At 33.1% G+C, this 22,812-nt stretch overlaps 1 protein-coding gene across 1 annotated transcript in view; it reads right to left on the reverse strand.

Moving 5' to 3' along the window:
- Cip4 (formin-binding protein 1-like Cip4) overlaps positions 1–22,812 on the reverse strand; it is a 52,117-nt gene that overhangs the window by 28,451 nt on the left and 854 nt on the right. The window lies entirely within an intron of this gene.

The following is a 22,812-nucleotide window of genomic DNA, read 5'->3' on the forward strand; positions in this document are numbered from 1 at the left end:
CACATTCAAATATTTATCTAATTCCTTCCTAGCTGGTGTTCAAACAAATAACGGACCTAGTAGAGCCACTGTTTGATATTAATGTCACCGGAAAATTATTAAATTCTACCTAAGCAAATTATATGAATAGAACAATACATTCACGAAATAACGTGTTAAATTTCGCCACTTTGTGAATTGACGCTGAATGACGATGACAGTCAAACTACTAACTAGCCACCCCACAAGTATGGTGGGTGGTCCCACGAGATTACAAACGCAACGGGGCATCGATAACTTGAACTATTCTTGTATCCTTATTAGGAAACATTAGATCATCCCACTGCGTCTCTAGAACTAAATAAACTTAAACATAATAATGTAGCTTATTGCCGCACGCAGAGAAGTTAATTGCTGACTGAGACAGTCCCTTAAGTCAGACTTTAAGAATGACACATTATTACAGAAATTTTAATCATAAACTTTCTCCAAAATAGAAACATCTCATACATTACGATTATGACGTCAACCGGAACCTAAACCTCAATCCAAGGTTTATTTTCATTTACAATAATCATGACGAATATAAAGCCAATCTTTAACAGCCCTCACAAAAATTTAACTTTTATGAATAATAAAATTCCAAGAACAACGATATAGGTGTTTGAACGCTGTCGTTATTCAGCGCTGGCGTTATAATAAAATGCTAGAGGATGAAATTGACCTATAAATTTTACGTCACTATAGAATCTTGTTATCACATCCTTTGAAACGGGATAAATATAATTAAAGAGGCGATTTCATTACTATGTACAGTTGTATTCAAAGATGAAGAAGATTACATACATACCTGACTTATAAATGCCAAAGTATTGATGGACGGACGGACGTTTGTTAAAAGGTATCTCCAGAACGGCTGCATGGATCTCGCTGTAATATGGCATAGACGTAGAACATAGCCTGGAAGACCATATAGGGTACTACCTTTTTTTTCATGCGGACACAGGCTACAACTAACACTTTTCAGTTGTCAGAATCTATCTAATTATTCTCGTCTTTACTTTTAAATTAAACGCTTAAATCAACACTCAGGTCACTAGTGGATGGCCCTAAAGCACTGCTTGAGTACCATTCAAAGGAGCATAATTATCACAGTTAATTGTATTTTAATACCTGAGTTTCAAGTTGCATTTAAACAGTTTATACTGTCTCGCATAAAGTACAAATTCAATTTCGATATGCAATCAAGAAGGAAACTCCGTCTGTCCGATGACCCACGGGAGCGTTAACCCAAACGAGGCCGTCCGCGATCGCATCGGCCTAAATGCGTACACACGACCAGGTTCATATAACCGACCAGCGATACTTGACCTCTCGTAAACATCGAGTTTAAAAACGTACAATTTATTTAAAGAAACCGTAGCATACGTAATGGGTCGTTCAATGTAAACAATATATATGAGTAATCAGTTAGTAAATGTATAACAGTGCGTACATGCGAGGATACACGCGCCTATGTAAAGTTACAAAGAATTAAAATGCCTGGAAAGATTAATTTTCAATTCTATTTCTGTCCTACTTCACATACAAAAAGTGATTAATGTTAATACTTTAAGCTTCTGTATTCCAATCGAGCGAATAAGACGTATGCTGTTAATTTAGAACTTTCCAAATTGCATACATAAATACTGTCTAAAATCTTCTAAGTGTTTATCTCATTGAGGTTAGTGCATTCATTTGTCAACAACTACGTATTAATTGACCATTAAATATATCTTTTAATCTATAGCAAAGAGAAAGTTGCATGAAATAAAAACATAAATAAAAGTCCCAGAGTACTATAATTATAAAACCTCGTAATTAAAAAAAAAAATCAAGGGTGAAGTTATACAAAACATTATATTATATTCCAATTATTTATAGCATTACAAAAAACAAAATACATAGCAAATTTAATCAATATCAAAAGTCTAGACCAAAAGGGACGTGTCCTATTTGTCGACTTAGTGACGTCAAATATTACATTTTTCTAAGAAAGATTCGTTAAATCACTGTTCTGACTAACCTACTAGTAAGCTAAAGTCAAACGTTACCGACTAAATGAAAAATCATAACATTTTCTTGAATTACAAGGCTAATTGTTTGAACTGTCAATTCGTCAGATTCCAAATGGCCTTGACTTGGTCGAATCTAAAACTAAATTATCAATTTCTTCTAAAGTGTACCACAGATAATATTATTTCATAATTTATTATGTTTTTAAATTATCTCTGAAAAAGTTATGACTATCGATACATATGTATAGATTCATTCATTATTGTATCCATTCATCTTTTCTAGAAGCACTGTTAAATACATATCTTCAGTAAAAATATATAACATTTCTAACTATTGTAATAAAACCTTTTACGTTCAAGATAGTTCCTAGTATTTGATTTGGAACATCAAGAAAAGGGTATTCTCGTTTCCGATGTGCCAACACAAAATGTATCTGTCAAGTCTCAAGTCGTAATAAAATAACAGTGGTAGAGCCCGCCTTAACATCTTCGCACGAATTGGCCCGGCTCGCCCGGTGAAATACCACGACCACAAAGAAGACAGGCGTGAAGTGGAAGCTATTCCGCGTTTCGTCTGATGAGTGTGCGTTCCGGAAGCTTAATTTAGTATTCTTTCCCTTCCTACCCATTTTCTTATAAGGAAAGGATGGGAAGTGGAATTTCCGGATGAGAGGATGCATGGAAATTTTTTCTTTCTGTGCATCCTCTCCTCCGTCGATTAAAGGTAGGCAACGCATATGCAATTGCGTGTGTCTATGGGCAACGGTCACTTCGCTATTTCAGCGATTTCAGGTGGCCGCTCGTTTGCCACCTGAAATCGAAACATATTAAAAAGAAAATGAGAAAATACCCTATTATGTTAAAGGCAAGGTTATAATACTATATGCAAATAGTGTATTCATCGTCCATGGCGGATACTAACCGGTTGCATTTGAATGAATTTGACATTTTTAATAATTGAAACATGCGGGCGCGGCCGCGGTGCCGGATATTCATATGAAAGTATTTGTGTTAAATGGGAAAAAATTCCACATTAACGTATAGAAACCTTGTCGGCCTAATGGTTCAATTATAATTTTGCCTTAACACATATCAACCCTTTTATAGCCCGCCGAAATTATTCATAACCAGAAATCATGATTCAATATGATTATGTGTAGGCTTCCGTAATGCATAATCTTTTATAAACACGTTGATGTCCATTAATATCAATCAATGGCGTTTAAAGGGTTAAAACAATTGTCACACGTAAAAGCAACAAACAGACTTAAATGCAATTAACAAAGCAGAAAGAATTAAAGAAAATTGTTTATGGATTTATTATATTTCAACAATCTAATCGCTTTAGTTAAATTAATCGCTTGTAACGGTCCAAATAAAATAAGGTTAATGAAACGGAAATCCGTCGCTACATTTTTCTTAACCAATTTAAATAATACTAATATAAATGCGAATGTTTGCATGGATGTATGTATGAAGTTATCTACAGAACGGATTAACTGATCGCGATGAAATTTGAAAACACATAGGTACACTACTAATTATGTTATTTTTTCATACCGGTCGGACGAAGTCACGGTCGACAGTAGCAAGAATAATATTTTAGTGAACGTTTGAATTCAAGTGCAGAATCTGGCTGCGATGTAAATCAATGCAATTAAAACATTATCAAGACAACTTTTACAAGTTCCATTAGTTATTTATTATTCAATTGGCATTCCTATTAAATGTTAAATGTGAGAAATTAATTCTTGTCACTATATCTGCATACGCGCACACAAACATGTATTATTATTTATATCTGTGCATTTCTAATTGAACTTGGATGGACATATGTTTACTAGAAAGTATCTCCAGAACCGCTACATAAATCTCGATGGACAAACATGGGATAGATATAGAACATAGTCTAGAAGAACACATAGGCTACTTATTATGTTTTTTTTAATTCCTCACTAACGGAGTTGCGGGCAACAGCTAGTATATACATAAAAATAAAGATTTTATGGCAGTTCTTGTATTAGATTTTTTAATAAGAATAATTAATCAAATATATGCAGCCTTGAGAAATGTAGGACCGATATAAATATTTTATCGTTGGAAAGTTAATAACCTTTATTTTAAAAAGATTTCACGATTAAATGAAATTGCGAAGTAAAAACTGCATCTGTTTTAACACGTCTCCGTCGTGACAAACAGTCGATGCCTCTGTCCAACTTAGCCAGTAATAGCTGAATCATCATCGTAAAGCTACGTCCGTTCTCTTATAACTGATATGCTCCCGACAGTTATATTATCACGTCTACTTTACTTACTGTAGTCAATAATAATATCATGTTATTGCAAAAAGAAGACAAATACCAACTTGTATTAACTAACACAACAACAAAGACTTTAACGCACAACAGTCAGTAATCTGTTAATTTTCAAAGCTTTAGTGGAATAAATTTCATTTAATGTAAGGCTGAAAGTATTATTTCACGTAAGGTAATATAACAAATTTCATAATATATTTTAAATTGTTTATTTGGTCCTTTATAGTTCAACAGGTACGTAACGACATTAATCAGCATTCACTTTTTAGTACATGTAAACAAGTGGAAACCCTATTATTATTTCCGTGTATTCTGAAATATAGTCTTAAAATGTTGTTTAATTAAACTTTAAGTTCATAATAACAATTAACACGTAAAAGGAAATAATACATACGCTATACACAAGTGCACAATAATGTTTGGCTTCGCGATTCCTTTCACAAACGAGCCTTGAATCGTAATCTCGTTAAACAGCTGCTAAGAGATATACACAGTTCGCGAGATCGTTCAAAACATTCTCAGGCAAAGTACAAGCAATCGCAACCTTACAAGGTGAATCGGTGCACACAAACATTGTATCAAAAGATTGAAAAGTATTATAATAAAATACATAAAGCTATTTAACAGAGGTTTTTGTTAGAATATAAACATATTCCTTTATTAATTTTTAATAAACTTTTGTCCTTGAACTTGAGTAAATGAAAACGTATTTTTATCTATGCCTCGATTTCAAATTAAGATAACATAACTCTTTATTAAAAAAAATGAAAGTAAGAATTTTTCGTGTTTGTGTTCCGCTTTCACGACTCACGCCTTAAACAAAATATTACGAGAAAATACATTCATAAAAACATGTGTTTGTTATATTCTTATTTAACTTTAATACAAATGACACTAAAAACAAGACATAAAATTCAAATTTACCAAAACCAATCACAGTCAATGTTAGTCATTATAAGAAATGATTGCTTACATAAATTTGAATGGCAATCTCGAAATTTATCGACAAAAATCATCAAACTCAATATCAAGGTTGCGTCGATAATGACTATAATAAATAAAAAAAGTGAGTCAGGCCCGACTCCAAGAGATACATCGGCCGCTTGCCTCAACTGGCATGCCACTTTCGCTACCACATTATAATGTGAAAACTCGACTAACAACCAGACGAAGTAGCAACTTACGGCCTACATCAAATCCGACATCTGTCGTGTTTGACCCACCGACATATAGTTACCCATTACCCATAATAGTACTTCCTGAGATAAGTGTGTTGTACGCCTTATCTCGCTGGGGTCGACGTATTTGCATACGCAACTTGATAAAAATATAAATCGACATATATACGAGGCGAGTGTTTACTAACGTTTTGCAATCTATACTAAAATATACTATCGCTACTCAACGGCCATCGCCCCGCCAGACTGTGTTTACATACTTTAGTTATGTAATAAAATGTGATCGACTATAATGTAAATATTTTTATGACATATCTTGCGAAGAAATTATGTTAAATATTTTATAGTAACTGAAGTTTTTAACTAGAAATTTAAATTCATATGAATACTATGATTATTCGATGATGATGATTGATTAGTGCAGCTCAAGTCTTTTACAAAATACGCAATTTTTTGCATAATAAAATTGCATTAGTAAATCAAAACAAAATAAATTTCATTACTATTTTTCAATAGTTTAAAAAAATAAAAAAAAAAGATTTATAGCATTATTTATGAATTAGGATTATAAAGACTGTTTATGGCTCAGTTATTGTGGCTAAGAGGAATTTAATTACAAAAGTTATTGAGGCCATCTACTTCGTTAACCAACAAGCTTAAGGCGGACAAACTGAGATGAAATAGGCCATCGTTTGTATCGATCTCTATACAACATAGCCGTTTAAAAAAAATGCACGGTTTACGTAATTGCAATATAGCGTAAAATGTCACTATTTCTTAATATATATCTACGCTTATGGAATGTTTCTAGACGTGTGAATATCGTCATCAATAGGATGTAGTTATATATATGATAGCTTACAACATCTATAGAAAGATATATAAAAATTAATCATGTTAACAACTAAATTATGGATCGATAGATGGATGAATACATGTTTGTTTGAAGATATCTTCGGAACGACTGAACGGATCTCGCTAAAATTTGGTACAGATGTAGAACATACACTAGAAGAACACATATACTTATTTAGAGTCGCGGACGACAACTATTTACAAATAAAGCCACATTATACTACCTCAAATATAAATTCTATCAAGTATTAAAGAGAATCCTTTGGTATTATCGCTGTTAAAGTAAGAGATAAAGAGATATTTAATAATATCCCAACGGGCATGTAAATAACCAAGGTAAGTCGTTGACGCGTTTATCTAATCAAACGACGCGTCCGATCTAACAGTATGCGAAGATTCTCACGACCGCTCGTACGAGATACGGCAAACGGAAAATATTGAAATTCTATACCCAATGCCACATCGTAAATATAAACATCCAATAGTTATATACTCTGTACACGACAGGGAAGTAAAGAAAAAGTATTAAAAATGCCAGCTACTTTTTTATTTAGAAAAACAATGTAAAGTAAAACAAAAAACTATATACTTTGTTAGTTTAAAATAATTCTCAATTTGAGATACGAAGTTTCAAACTCGTAGTAATTTAAATTTACCTGACTGTTGACAGAAATATACATGGTAAATCGTGATTCTCCATGCAAAACATCTTATTAGGTTATAGAGGGTAAAATATAATAATTTTAAGTTATTTAAAATCAAAATTATTATACGATTACTTTTATCATGGGATCAATAAACACGATACAAACATCAGCCCTGCCCCTCCAAATAAATAAAGCTGTTTCCTTGTTTATCACACATTATAAAACCTCAAACTGCTTGGTTCAGGTATAAAGCTTCATAACACCGAAGCAGACGGTCCCAAGGGACGGCTCGGTTAATTAAAGTCTCGACGTCAATGAATACGTAAATAACGATTACTAAGTCGCCCTTTGTACACAACTTCCAACAAGGAGTCCACCACGTCAATCATTTCATTAGGAACGTCAACAAAAATGTATAGTCTTTTGCGTACTGTCAAACACTGCGGAATTACACATCTTACTAATTCTTATTAATATTTCTTACTACTATTATAAAATGTTTAGATGGATGGATATTTGTTAAGAGGTATCTACAGAACGGGTCATCGGATCTCGCTGACATTTGACGCGGATGGAGTCGCGGGCGACAGCTAGTGGGTTATATTTATAACATAATTCCCATCATAGTAATCAAAATAATAAAACCTTTTTTTCTTACTCGATTAGTCCGTGGTATATATTTACCATTTATATTATAATAAAAGTACAGACAACAAAAAATACCGATAGATAATTAAATAGTACAGTACAAAGAATATAAATGCCTCACAGAATATAAATATTATAGGTTATCGAGAGATTTCATTTTAAGTCACGATCTCCGAACATCTATCTCAGTCTGTGACAACCTAAACAGATAGGAAATTCATGGTCACTGTTAACATTTTTTACTATCAACAAGTTTTATTTGAGCTATTTCATTAACAAAAGAACTATGCAAAGTTTTGTTGACTTTGTTACAACTACAGGAAAGTCACGTAATACTTTTTGCTATGAGGTTGTAACAAAAGAAGTTTTTAAAACTTAAAGAAATACAACAAAAATCATCCTAGTTCCCATAAAGGTTAAGGTTGCAAACAAAAATTTAGAAATCTGTTTAAAATAATAAACACAGGTCGGAGTTTTCAGTATGAAATTTCAGTTTATAGGAAATCCTGTAAGAAGATTGATCCGTCTTTAGAAAAAAATATAACGAGTCTTGTGGAGTTCGCGTGGTAAACAAAAGATCTAGGAGAGCGGTAAACGAGTGAAAACGGAAAGAGTGCGAAGCTCGGGAACGTTTAACATGGAAATACTTCCAGTTGGAGAGATGCCAAGTGACTCACAGTTGAGTAAGCCCGAGCCAACGTTGGCGCCACTACTGAGCCGATCAATATGCAATACTTTGTATTGATTAAAAACCTTTTTATAACAGAACAGATTCTCTTTTTTTATAACAAAAGGGGGCAAACGGGCAGCGGGAACACCGAGGTGTTTAACAACGCCCATGGACATCAGCAATACCAGAGTAGCCGCAGATGCGTTGAAAACGTTGTTGACGATTCAATAAAAATTGGTTGGTCAAAATTTTTATTGAAAGTATATTCATTTAAAAAATTAGACTACAGCAAAAAAAACCTTTACGTAGAAGTTATGTAAAATTTTCTATTTCTTGTTCTCCTGAGTAAAAATAGCTCCTTTTTTATTTTTACAAAAATTTGTAAATCAAATTAAGCAGGATGAATTTTTAAGCAAAATTGATGAAGTCGACTGCCGACTGCCTAAAGCCAAGGTCACCTTTATCGCTGATCTATTTAATTTAGGGTTACTCATATAATCTTAAAGTTAACATTGTGTAAAACATGCGTCATTATAACCAATAAGATTTATTTCGGGAAATATTCTCGATGTTTTGCTGAGAGAATATTTCCCACCATAGATGCAAATTACGTTTAATTAAACTGACATTGGCAATGTGCAAAATTGCGTTAAGGTGAGTATAGACTGAAGCATTTACTTGTAACAAAACAACAAGCCGCTCTTTGATATGTTCTAGTGTTTCACCCATTCACGAACCATACGTGCTTTGGAAACTGTGGTTTTACCTGTCTTATACCATTAGTAAGAATGTTTACCTTACATTTATATTCCATAGAAAAGCTAGAGAAACGAGGTGGATAGATGTAATAGTAAATGACATAAGTGAGTGCCAAATCTCAGAAGATGTCGAGAACAGAACGAAGTGGAAGAAACCGATTGGAAAAGCTGACCCCACCGCCGTGTGGAATGTAAGCTAGGCAGAGGGAGGGAAAGGGAAGGAGAGAGAGAGAGAAATGCTAGAGAAAATGCTCTAGTGTATATTAACCTTTACAAAAAGCCGATGAGCTGCGAACGCTAGTTGAATTGTGACTAACCGGAAATCGAAACACTATTTAGCGAACGCACTAACCAATTCAATTATTCCGAATCGTGATAATCATAGTGGAAAACTCTACGCCTGTGTATGTGCTGTGAAGATTCTATTGGAGATAATTAGATGGTAAATAAACATAGTTCTGATTATATTGTAGAATAATTAACAATTCACAAGTGAGGGATACGAAAAAAGTACTCATCGACAATTCAACGTTTTTTTGTGATCGAACACTTTGTATCAAACCTTGACTATACCGATTATTTGACAAAATTATACGTAAACGTATATGCTACATAATGAAAAGAAGGAACATTTTAAATGAAATAATTTGCCCTTTTTATATATGAAAGCCTGTATACTTCAAAACTCACTGCTGCAGAAAAATGCCACCGTGTCTAATGGCAGTTAAAAGGACATCGCCGTAAATAACATACCCTTTTTTCTCCTTATATTTGCGAGATACATAATAGCATGCAAACCTTTTTCATTATAATACAATGATAAATTTAGAACTGTAAGTTATACATGCATCAACAAAATAAAAGTAACATTTTAACAACATTTTCATTGAATCGAAAGCTCAATCGATCTACGTTGACTATCACTTAATTTATCTATTTTCAGTTTCAATAACAGTACTTATAAAACATGGGTTGCTTGTCTTAAAACGTACACTACTTTATTTTTTAAACATACGACGAATGATTTAACGAGTGTTTTACGAGAATCGGAGCCGCAATCAAAGTGGTTCTAACACGGGCTTGTGGGTAGAGCTTCAAAGGTGCACAAAACAAACATTCGAGTGAACAACCTCGAACTTGACCACGCATTTACTATCGTATGTAAACATGTACGGCGCTGGCAAATGAAATTTCCAACCTATGCATCGCTTCCGCGTCTGTCGACTGTCGACACGTGCCCGAGAGATCCGCTCGGCCAACGATCACATAAACATCTAGCGCATAGCCGTATTAAGCTTCTAACAAACGTAACGTTTGTTCTTAATCGTAATAATTAATTGCCCTTATTAGAAGACACTGAGTTAAATATACTATAACTGATTACGTGGTTCACAATTAATACAGCAAATATAGCTTAGTAATTAATTATAGAATACTTCATCCCAATATAGAAACATATGTTTCATATTTTAAATCCAAGTCAAGACATTTTAAACACTATTTACAAATGAGGCTACTATACAAATATTATAAGCTGCATAAACGCGGTAATGTTTACACATTAATAACTTTACAAACACACATGTTTAAATAATGAAATTGATTTTTTCGTTGCGTTTTTAATTACTATTCTTTTTAGATATTACTTCATAATTCCTTGAAGTCTTTAAAATTAATTAGCACTTTACTTTTCTCTTCTGAAACCATTACAATGCAAAAAGTGATTTCTATTATAGTATTATATTAAATACGTAAGGATCGAAATCAAAGTTATAATTCTTGTCACCAATCGCTGAATTCCAAATCTCATGATTCACTTCTCTAACCATATTACTAACGAAGAAAATATGTAATTTCTATTATCAAGCGCCCGCGGGGTCAGACAAAGTGTATTCGCTTCGAAGCGAATCCATAGCGAACTTTAAAAACGTACAGAACTGACAATAACTTCCGATAAGTCACGTGATTATTGCGTGTCAGTTCCATACATTTTTGAAGTTCGTTACGGAAATGCTTCGGAGCAAATGCACTTTATCTCACCTCCTGATGGTTCTGCAATAGTATTGATTGGCATTAATTAACAAAGTTGTTGACAAACATCTATCAAGCTTATATTAGTCGTAAGCGATACATTATCTTCATTCCTAGAGATTATAAGAAGTGAAATTCTCATTATTTACAAATATAACAACTCAAGACGCAACTAAAAAGCATAACGGCCGACTTTTTTCTACTATTTTATTAATTAACTGGCGAAAACCGATAATTACTGTACGCACAATTTAACACGCATCATTCCAGTGTGTGAGCAGCCTAATGTTTTTTTATAAAATAAAACATGCTGTATACCTTTATACGTCTAATCAATGGAGGGACTGCTTTCTTTCACTATTTTAGAAAACACGTCCAACACTAACGTCTGCTATAATTATAACTAGTAAGTTAACTTTTTCCAAAGCGGAGAATCTCAACACAACTTTGTTTATTATCTTTTAATCTATTTCTAAAACAAAGCACGTCTAATCTTAAAATTGAACTATTTTGGGATGAAAATTAGATATAGATTAAATCTTACTTATCTTATATCTTACAAATATTATAAATGCGAATGTTTGGATGTTTGTTGGAATGTATCTCCAGAATGCGTGTATCTCACTGAAATTTGGCATAGATATAGAACATATCCTGGAACAAAACATAGGCTAAGTAAGTTTTTTTTTCTAATATAAGTTTTTTTTTCTATTCGCATGGATTGTATTATTATGAATTAATCATTTTATCATTGTATATGTTAACCTATTGGCGATATACATTTTGCATCAATTATGGCTTGTCACATCGTCATTATTGAAGGTCAAATAAATTAAAGATTGTAGCATAAACAGAGAGGACGTCTAACAAATGTTATACATATAATACGAACCAGAAAATCGTGAGTTTTATAATTTTCTAGTTTGTAATTCTACAAGAAAAAAACAAACTAAGTAAGTTTTGTTTTCTTTTAAATACCTCAAAGATGTTATAACTAAAGCAAGAAGGATTTACGTTTGACTGGAAAGGAAACATGATATAACCCGTATAAGATTACTTTGCCGTCTGGATTTTCCCGGATTTGTTGCAAAACCGACAATGTCATACGAAACAGGTATTTAAGTTAAATGATATGCGCGATGTCGTTTGCTCTCGATGTAAACCGTTGAATCATAAATATGAAACATTTCAAACAAAAAGCTCTTGTATTCCTTTAAGAAATATTGATAAATGAACCACAGGACAAAGTATGTACAATTTTAATGCATTTTATGATCATTCTGAATTAAGTAAATAATATATTTTTATTAAGAAAATAGTAAGCTGAGGTAAACAAATTCAACGATATCTTATTTACTACAATTCGAATGGTATAGGTACAGTCAGCTGCATAAATATGTAGGTACACATTAACAAAACTTTAGTGTACAGGATTTTGATTCAAAAATAAGTTTGCATGTATCCATCTGTTTGCTTCCGACCATGAATACATGTTATTGACGAATACGGGCATGCATATTTTTGAAACAGAATGCCTATATTTTTTTAAATATGTACATATTTATGCAGCTGACTGTACATTATGTGGATTTAGTTCCGCGTAAATATTAACATAACTAATAAAAATAATTTCATTTAATCAGAGGCTGGACCAAAATGGTACATGTAAGCAATTAAAATCTGCCGCTAGGCTACTTGTCTCTTCTGACTATAAGTGGCAATTATGATCTTGAAACGCGGCGTTTAAATTTGTTAAAAATAAATGTAATACGAGGTTTCCGCAATGTTATTTTAATATCTTTTTTCAATAAAATAAATAAAAAAATACATACAAGAGTTTCAAATAACTTTAAATAGAAATGTCGAAATAGAATTTTAATATAAATTTCACGTAACGTTATCAAAGCAATGTTACATTGCTAATCAAACCAACAATAACAAAAACTGATATCCTACCAAAGTATATCTCATAGTGTCATGTACTGATAAAACGCAATTGCATATTAAATTAAGATTAAAATAATACATTGACCAGTTTTATCTTGTATTTATATCAGTTTGATATTGACAAATATACTTCCCAAACATGTCCGGACATAAGGACATCAAGTATTAAATCATTTGTTAAATTGAATGGCAGTAAGACAGGATCATCGCCTGACGTGACATTCATTAATTACTTCCTTGCGGGTGCACTGCAAAAAATTCTAACGGACCATGACAAGGAAATGCTTGAGAGCCTTGCCGCGACATAATCTGTCTCATCACAGGGGTCATTGAACTAAAAATCACAGAGTAAAAAAGCAATTAGTGACAAGCGCACTTTCAAGATTTTTAACCAATTCCGTTGTCAGAGACACCAATTGCGGTGAACATTCTACATAACACCGGCCACAAGTATACGCGAATGATTTCTTCTTACATAATATCCGCAAACGGAAACAACATTTCTGATATTTGATAGCTTTAGTTTCCGATACATATCAACCTATAGTATTTTCCATAAATTATTATAACCACCATGTGAACTGTTAAGAAGAGTAGGACAAGACTACAAATTGACAACGTCACAGCGGCTCACAGCCTCGCATCATTCAAAAATAGATTGAAATCAGTGCTTGTCGAGAAGACCCGAGGTTCAATTTTCGAATTGGCCCGGCTCGCCCGGTGAAATACCACGACCACACAGTAGACAGGCGTGAAGTGGAAGCAATTCCGCGTTTCGTCTGATGAGTGTGCGTCCCGGAGGCCTAATTTAGTCCTCTTTCCCTTCCCACCTTTTTTATTATAAGGAAAGGATGGGAAGTGGAAGTGGACTTTCCGGATGAGAGGATGCATGAAAAGATAATATATTTTCTTTCTGTGCAACCTCTCCTCTGTCGATTAAAGGTAGGCAACGCATATGCATTTGCGTAAGTCTATGGGCAACGGTCACTTCGCTATATCAGCGATTTCAGGTGGCCGCTCGCTCATTTGCTACCTTATGTTATAAAAAATGCTGTTTTCGAGAATTATTTCAGTGATTTTTTATTAAAAACGCTCTTTGACCTGTAATTTAAACATTACCAATAAGTATTGTATTGTAACAAAAGACATACAGTTATGTTTAATCCTTAGACGGAAGTACCACAACAGTAAATATCACAAACAAATCCTAACCTCAAAATGCTCATTGATTTTATTACGGCCCGTCACCTTGTTACTTAATTTCGCACTAGGCCGATAACAATTTTATAACAGTTTCAATTAGAATTATAAATAACGCAACAGGTGTTGCATTAAGACATTGACCTTCAAGTTTAACTTCTTTAAACCCGAGTTCGAAAGTCTCCGTAACAAATCGTGAGTTTACGTTACTCAGTCACAGAACAGAGAATGTTATATAAGTGATCGTGTGTTGCATTGATCTTTATTACACTAGAAATCGATTCATATACTCTGTATATCTCATATGGCCCCCACATTCATTGTACGGGCCAATTGCACGCACATATCATGACCATGGTTTTATTGAATTGTACCGTGCAAAGAGTTACTTGGAATAGACATTTAATGAACGCATAATAGCTGTTAAGAAAGACTGAAACCACAATACTTGTTAACAAATCATCATCACCCTGTCCTTCTTCCTACGGAGGGTCGGCACAGTGTGTACCACTCCTCCATACATCTCTATCAACCGTCGTACAATCCATCCATACTTTCTTTAGTCTTTCTCTCAATATGTAGCCATCTTCATTCAATCTCACTACTTGTTAACAAACCGAGAAATAAAAAAGTTAAATATCTGATCGATTAAGAATGGAAAACCACCTATAACTGCTTTAAAGAAATTTACTTGTATGTCGTTTTTACACAAAATTCCACCGCTTAACTGTATATGAGTAATACTCAAATATGTAATGAATTAATTGACGTAATTGTGGTTAAATATCGGCGCTGCCTGTAAAAATGACTTGGACAACATTATGTACTGATATTTAAAACTTAGATGAAATTAAAACCAAAATCCATAAAGAACACACATATGCAAATATATACTCTTACAAACACCTAAATCAATGTAATAGATTAGTTTACGCCATAATCATTAGGACAATCTCGATTACAAATCACCAAGTCGCGTCTTCATTCATTGCAACACGTAGTGCATTAGATTGGGAAGCAGCATTGCATGGCGGCGTTCGTGACATTTAGATGTTTGAGGATGGCCCAATCGCTGTATGGCGGAGACACGTCGCTCGTTACATTTGGTTACACTTTCTCTAAACGACCATATAACGAGTTAGAACATTCGCGAAGTATACACAAGGGGAGAGTGAGGGAATCTTGGGCGCATACAAATGGTCATATTTGTCAAAGAAAGTATACAAGATAAGTATTCGAACATATTCACTGTAATATAAATATACTACTGTAATTAAAAACATATTGTAAATATAATTATTGATAAAAGGCAATGCTTATGTATACCCCCATCTCCGTCTAGATATTTTTTGCTTTTCCGGTCTATAATACGTTTTTTTACAATGAAATACGATCTCGCTTCACTAAGGAAGTAAATTCGATTACACTTACACTAAATAAGTGATTATTACTTACATTATATAGCATCTTCATTATTAACTTTGTCTAGACCTTACTCACTAAATAAAGCTTGCTGTACACGTGGTATTCCTTTACTGATTTATCTTATTTTTCACATTATTATTTTCAGTAGAAAGAAGAACTCTCGAGCACAAACTCGGTGTTAACACTAACGCTTGCAGCACTGCAATATCTCTTAGACCGTATACATATAATGAGAATTATAAAGCTTCGTATAACAATATACATATAAATGAACATAAATATGAATGAAATGAATTGTCCGGAAGATAATCTATTTATTTCATTCTTGACTCATTTCAGTACATAAGACGACTATTTGAAACGTGTTATAAAGGTACGTATCCATTGGCCTGCCTCGCAACGGTTTATTTGTTGATAAATGCCGTCTTTCGATGTGTAAAATCATACAGAGCAAACAAAAATCCGTTGCGGGCCGTGCCTGCGGTGCGTCCGGCCAATAGACGCGTATCTTAAGAGAACATAAATTTCGACCTCCTTTTAGCTAAAGTCCAAACAGTTAAATATTCTTGCATAACATGATTATTTGCCGTCTACATACCTGCATATATAATCTTTAATTAATACGTCAGACGTAAATTGCGAACGGCTAAGCACCGAGTTTTAAGCTAAGTTATTGCGATGTCAAGCACCGCAAGTTAGAAATCGAAAGTTAAACAATTTCAACGAAATTCCGTATAAATGATAAGGAAAATATTTTGATGAATAATCAATGGAGAAACGTATTAAGTAAAACGATAAGCGATAATATATAAAAAAGCTGTCTTTGAAATTAAATCTAAATATCTCTAATTCATTTGTCAAAAGACGTTTAAGATAATTTGCTGTTCAGAGCGATTAGCCTACCGTCAGCCAAGTAACGGAAAACCAGTATCATTCCAACATGGGAATTCGAAAAACAGGAATGCATTGTTAAAAACTTATTAGGGATTTTTAGGATACTCGGAGGAATATTGCTAAGTTGGATACTCATACGACGATCATACAACGACTCTTATCAATATTACAATAAGAAATATCTTTCAAAGCTGATGTGGCAATTGTTTGACAAAACGGGTACAGTCAAATTACATAAAACCATCGTATAGGGATTCTCAAAAATAACACGGAGAATGTTTGCAAACCGACATTATATTCATTATCAACTGATCTTCAACGTTAATCATATTACTAAAGAGTTGATTTTTGTTTGTTCATAAGCTAATACTCCATACATCGGTTCATATTCTCGTTTAACCGGTTTAGTGCTGGAGCCGCGAATGGACCTGCCGCCCGCACTCCAAATGAGGCGCGCGCCTGCATCGCAAATAATGGCCACTCGCTTTGGACATATGCCAGAGGATATGAAAATATGTGCCGTTTCCTTTATATATTACACATAAACTACCCAGAAACTCCCGTCCCTGCTCAGAAATGCATGAAATGCTTTCACATCATTTAGATAAATAATGTACTTTGCTAACCAGATGTAAGCGAGGATAATTTAAAATAGGTAACACCATAGTATTCTATCAATATTTATAGTGCACTAGCTGTCGCTCGCGACTACGTCCGCGCGGGATTAGAAAACACCTCGGTGTTCCCGCTGCCCGTTTGCCCCCTTCTGTTATTAAAAAAAATAGATAATTCTCAGACAAACTAAATATGCATATAAAATTTCATAAAAATAGGTCAATTCGTTTTTTAAGGGTATTGGAACTAACTTTGTGACATGAGAATATCATATATAATATTTTCTTATTACTATTTTTTACTAACATACGTAATTAAGTAGTTCAGAAACAAGTTTTAGAAACATAGATGACCATAAATTTTATTCGTTAAATTTATAACACTTTATTAATCAGTCGCTATCATCTCAAACATGTGAAGTTTATGATCTCTATTAATCATGATTAAGAATAATATAGCATAGGAATGTATTTATATCGGATATTAAGTACAAGGAGCGCTAATAAGATTGTCTTATACATCAAGATAGATTAGATTATCCTTAAGGTTTCCGTCCTTGAAATTGGCATCATAAGTATTCTAAAGAACGAAACAACTACGAAACAAACCTTTTCTCAATCCAAAAAAATATAGTTCGTGGACAAACAAACTTTGTGAACATAACAATCATCTATCGATACTAAAATAACTTAATGGGAAACACTAAAATATTGTAAATCGAAAAGGTGTGGCAACGCAGAAATATTTCACACAGCACTGACATAAACGGCCTCGCCTAGTAATCCGAGATTATTGTAACCTAATTAGGCACGATGGCTCATCGGCGGCGCCCTTGTCAAGGAAAATACCTATTTCCCATTTTATTTTCACTTTATTAAACCATTGTTCCAAATAATCCGGAGGTAATAACAACCATAATTATTAGATAAAAAAAACCTAAAAACTAATTTTGTAGCTCCTACTAATACACCAAGCAATATTTTGTGCATAACAGTGTTAATCTTCCAAATATTTAATTACAATTTGAAAGATATCCATCGAGAAATCATTGTATTAACTTCGATTGATTTACGACTGTTTGTAATAATAAATATGAAGAAGCCACGATAAGCAAGTTGGTGGGTATCCAAATTCGGAAAACCGGGATCGTGTTCCAAACTCCGGGCAACGACTTTCGATAACTTACGATACAGGTAACAAGTATATAGCCTGATCAATAAAATTAAATCAAGTGAAGTTTGTACAAACAGCTCACGTCTCTCTAACTATTTTTGTACTGTAAATATTTTTATACGATCTTAACTATTTTTGACGTTGGCTGTGGATCACTGCAGACTGCAGCAATATCTAAACAAATATATTGTAAGTTTGTTCAACTATTACAGAGATGACAATATATTTTCGGACACATGTTTTTGCAATGGAAACTTGGGGTAAAACTGTGAAAAAAAAGTTACAAAGTTTGTTTAAAATGAGATCATTCGTATTATCATCAGATCGTTTTGTATTCATACATGGTTCTGAAACTGCATATTGTTAATTTTGCCATGGTGATATTGTTGACGATGTAAGACAAAAACTGTAAGGAATATACGAAAGTCGAGGCGAAGAAATCCCCACAAAGATAATAAAGATTGCATAACATTTGTATGCCTCTTGATGGGACACGATTTAATTAAACCTATTTGGCTATCTGGCGTCATACGTACTATTAAACTCCCAAACTGTTCCTTACGATCGTTTATTTAAATTTTCTTGGGAGGTTTTTGAATTTAAGAGTGTGTACTGCTTTTAACTTGCGATTATCCTTTCTCTGAGTACTATTTTATATTGCAATCGTCTTTTATGACTTCGCCTATGAACAGAACAGAACTTTCACAACCAAAGTGTCATATTTAGTTATTTTAAAAGTCAATGACAATGACAATTTCTTTAATAATCTCATTTATGGTCGAACTTATTTCTACACAGGTATTGTTAGCATATAAATTGGCTATGGTAAAGACATTTAAGGCTTTCAACTCCTACAATGAGACAATTTAAAGAAGACCGCCCACTTACATGACGCCTACGAAAATATTTGAGAACTTAATTTATGGAGCAAATTGTTACATAGTATAAAAAACATTAAGGCCATGCCAAGTTTGTGATAATATTCGTAATAATGACTGCGGGAAATGTGATACATTATAAAGCGGCAATTAACTTTTCATTTTTAGCTATAAGTTTTATTCTTATCTTACTTTTTACTTATATTATAAATGCGAATGTTTAGGTGGATGGATGGATGGATGAAGGTATCTCCGGAACGGCTTAATGGATCTTGATGAAATTTGGCACAGATGTCTACTGCAGTCTGGTCACATAGGTTACTAAACATGTTTTTTTTAATACGCGCGGATAGAGTTGCGGGCGAATGCTAGTATAAAAATAAAATCATAAAACTTAGTGCGTTAGGCAAACATAAAGCCAAAAATTATTTAAATAATATTGACATTTTCGTTTAAATTTTGGAGAAACGTGTACTCGTTTGTTAGCCTAATTGCATAAAAAATAATTGATTAAAAAAAAACAAGTTTTACGTTTAGAATCGACCGTGATAATGTAAAGCTTAAATAATCAAACAGGTTAGTGAAAACAACATTTTTTTTATATTCGATTTCGCTTACAAATTAGGCTCATTCAAAAATCACAAGGGCAGGTTTTTAGAAGTAGATATTCGAGGTTAATGGGATAATAACGTTTCTTTTTCTGTTAAGATTTGTAGCTTACGGGTATCTTAGTCGGTTAAGCGGTCAAAAATAATTTTACCCGTGCAAGTGTTAGAGAGTTTACCATAATTACATATGTAAATAACTTCTCTGCCATTCCGAAACGCACATAGTTAAATGTTTTAGGTCAATAATTAATTAAAGTAAATTGTGTCACAAATTCTTATCTTTTCGTATTGAGGTCTAAACTTATTCAAGTTAGTTTATGTTTTTAATAATAAGTGACAATAAAATACGTACTTCTAATTATTCCTTATCATAATAGTTTAATCCTAATTTCGGTCAATTGTTTCGAGTTTAACAATTGCTACAATAGTGATGTAAAATAAAAGAATTATAAAAATCGGACCACTAGAGGCGGAGTTATCGACGAACTAAAATAAAAACAACATACAAACGAATTGAGAACCTCCTCCTTTTTGAAGTCGGTTAATAAAATAAAAATTCGTTGCGGGCCAAAAAAGGACTCAAGACCACATCGTAGTGTCTTGAGTATTGAGTTTTCTTCGTTGAAGTGCAAAAAGGGGACCATGGCACAGTTATGGACGCGGATCGGTTCTCTTTTGTTTCGTTTCGTTTCGATGATTGAGTACATCGACAAGTATGGCGGCTATCCAGGGCGCGGTTACAAAACGACAGCTGATCTAGTTCAGGGACCACAATAGATAATTGTTACGTAACACCTGTCCACAAAGCACACTATAAAAATAGGCAAAAAATTGGGACAGTTTTTATAGTATCAAAAAAATTGTTTTCATAGTTTTTGTACATGTTCAATGAATGACGTCATGAAATAAATAGCCATAAACCTGAACAAAACTCTTACATTTTAATACCTACATGATATTCCTAGAAGTGAATTATAATTCCATTTCCAATATGTTTTCATCCTACAATGAGGCAAAATCAGATCTTTTAAAAAAATTCTACCACATTAATATTGTCAAAGCAGTTAACATATTAATATTGACGAAAGTTGGACTGGATGAATGGATGTTTGTTAGACGGTACCTCTAGAACATATGCATGCATCTCGCTGAAACTTGGCAAAGATGTAGATCATAGCCTGGAAAAACGCATACGCTACTATTTTTTTTATAATTCCACGCGGACAGAGTCCAGGGCGATAGCTATTTAATAATTCAACAAATAGAAATGTCAGTATACAGCGATCTCTCTAAACATACTTGTATTGAGTAAGCATTATGTGTTTATCGGCGGCACGTAGCAAACGGGCATTTCACAAGCAGCAAGTGTAGCGGAATGCGGCCCGGCCGTACGTATCGGCCTTGCATCTGACGCTGACCACTCTCGCGCAACACTATCCTATCTTATAAACACGCAACAACACTACCTTAATACGTTAAAACTCTTTAAAACACCATAAACTTAGAATATCTTGCCTTATATCATAAATGCAAATGTTTAGATGGATGTTTTGTTAAAGGTATCTCCAGAACGATTGCATGGACATGGTTGAAATTTGGGATTGACATAGTACATAGTCTGGAAGAACATATAGGCTACTTATTAAGTTTGTTTTTAGTTCCGCACGGACATTGTTGCGGGCGACAGCCAGTATAAAATATTCACCAGTGTTCAATAAGTTTTCAAAATATCAAAATAAATCAGTTATCTTAAAATGAGTGAATTTCAAGACACATTTTCAAAAAAACTTTTTCGTCAAATCTTACATTTTTTTATAATGCATACATAGTCACTATCACATGATAAATTACTCTACTTTTTAGAGGTTTTTAAGAAAAGATTTTTTTTTAAATTTTTGAAAAATATGTATAAAATGCTAAGTGAACAATACTGAAGGAACTATGATAAGTTTTTACTCTTACATAAGTTTTCTATTAAGTAAACATCATGTGTTAATACAGGTGGATAGAAATTATGTTTACTTTTTCTACAGAAACAATGGATTATATTGAAATAGATTATTTTTATATATGCAGAAAAAAACTTACTAGAAGTATTAAGTTCAAACTTCAATAATAAATAAAAGGCTTGGGAATTAGTGTAACTTTAAAAAACTGTTATTAGAATAATTCTCAAAAGCTTAAAATCTTTTCAGTGTCATTCTAATTTAAAAGTGAACATTTTGCAAATTGCATAAAAATAATACAGTTAAACATGGTTATATGAAAAACCTTTATATATCAGAGTCAATCCCGACTTACAACCTCCATAAGGGTGTAACTGGTGTTAGAGAGAAATATCTAGAAGCGGGAAGATACCGCAATACTTATCCGAGTTTGACTATAATTAAAAAGACCGTAGTTGTTGATGAGGTTGCCATCAGGTAGATAATTACCATCAGTTATGTACCATTTGTATGAAATATGTTAACTTTTTCTCATTATCTAGGTTTTCAACAGGTTGTGGCTGGTTTTATGGATAAACAATAAAGTAATTGAGTTAATAATAATGTAATTACACAATTACATCACAGGAATAATGTGTTTTAGGGAAATTAGTTAATTAAGAAATAAAGCATTGACTCGTATAATAACAATAAATTGTTCAATGTAATTGAAATATGTAATATATTTTAAACAATAATAATATAAACAGAAACTATTTTAACCCATTAATATAGTCACAAAATAAAAACATAATAGTCAAAGTTGTGGTTATATATATCTTTTTAATTAAAAAGCTCTATCTATGATACATACTTTTAAACAACCACCAAGAATTGATGTTGTATTATTTTGAGATATTTGGTACAAATGTCAAATGACAGAACTAATCTCTGTTTAGCGTAGAAAATTATGTGTTACATTATAATTCACTGCTTTACATTTCAACTG

Source organism: Papilio xuthus, unplaced genomic scaffold (genome assembly GCF_000836235.2).
Source record: "Papilio xuthus unplaced genomic scaffold, Pxut_1.1 DF827680.1, whole genome shotgun sequence".
Classification (NCBI taxonomy): domain Eukaryota; kingdom Metazoa; phylum Arthropoda; class Insecta; order Lepidoptera; family Papilionidae; genus Papilio; species Papilio xuthus.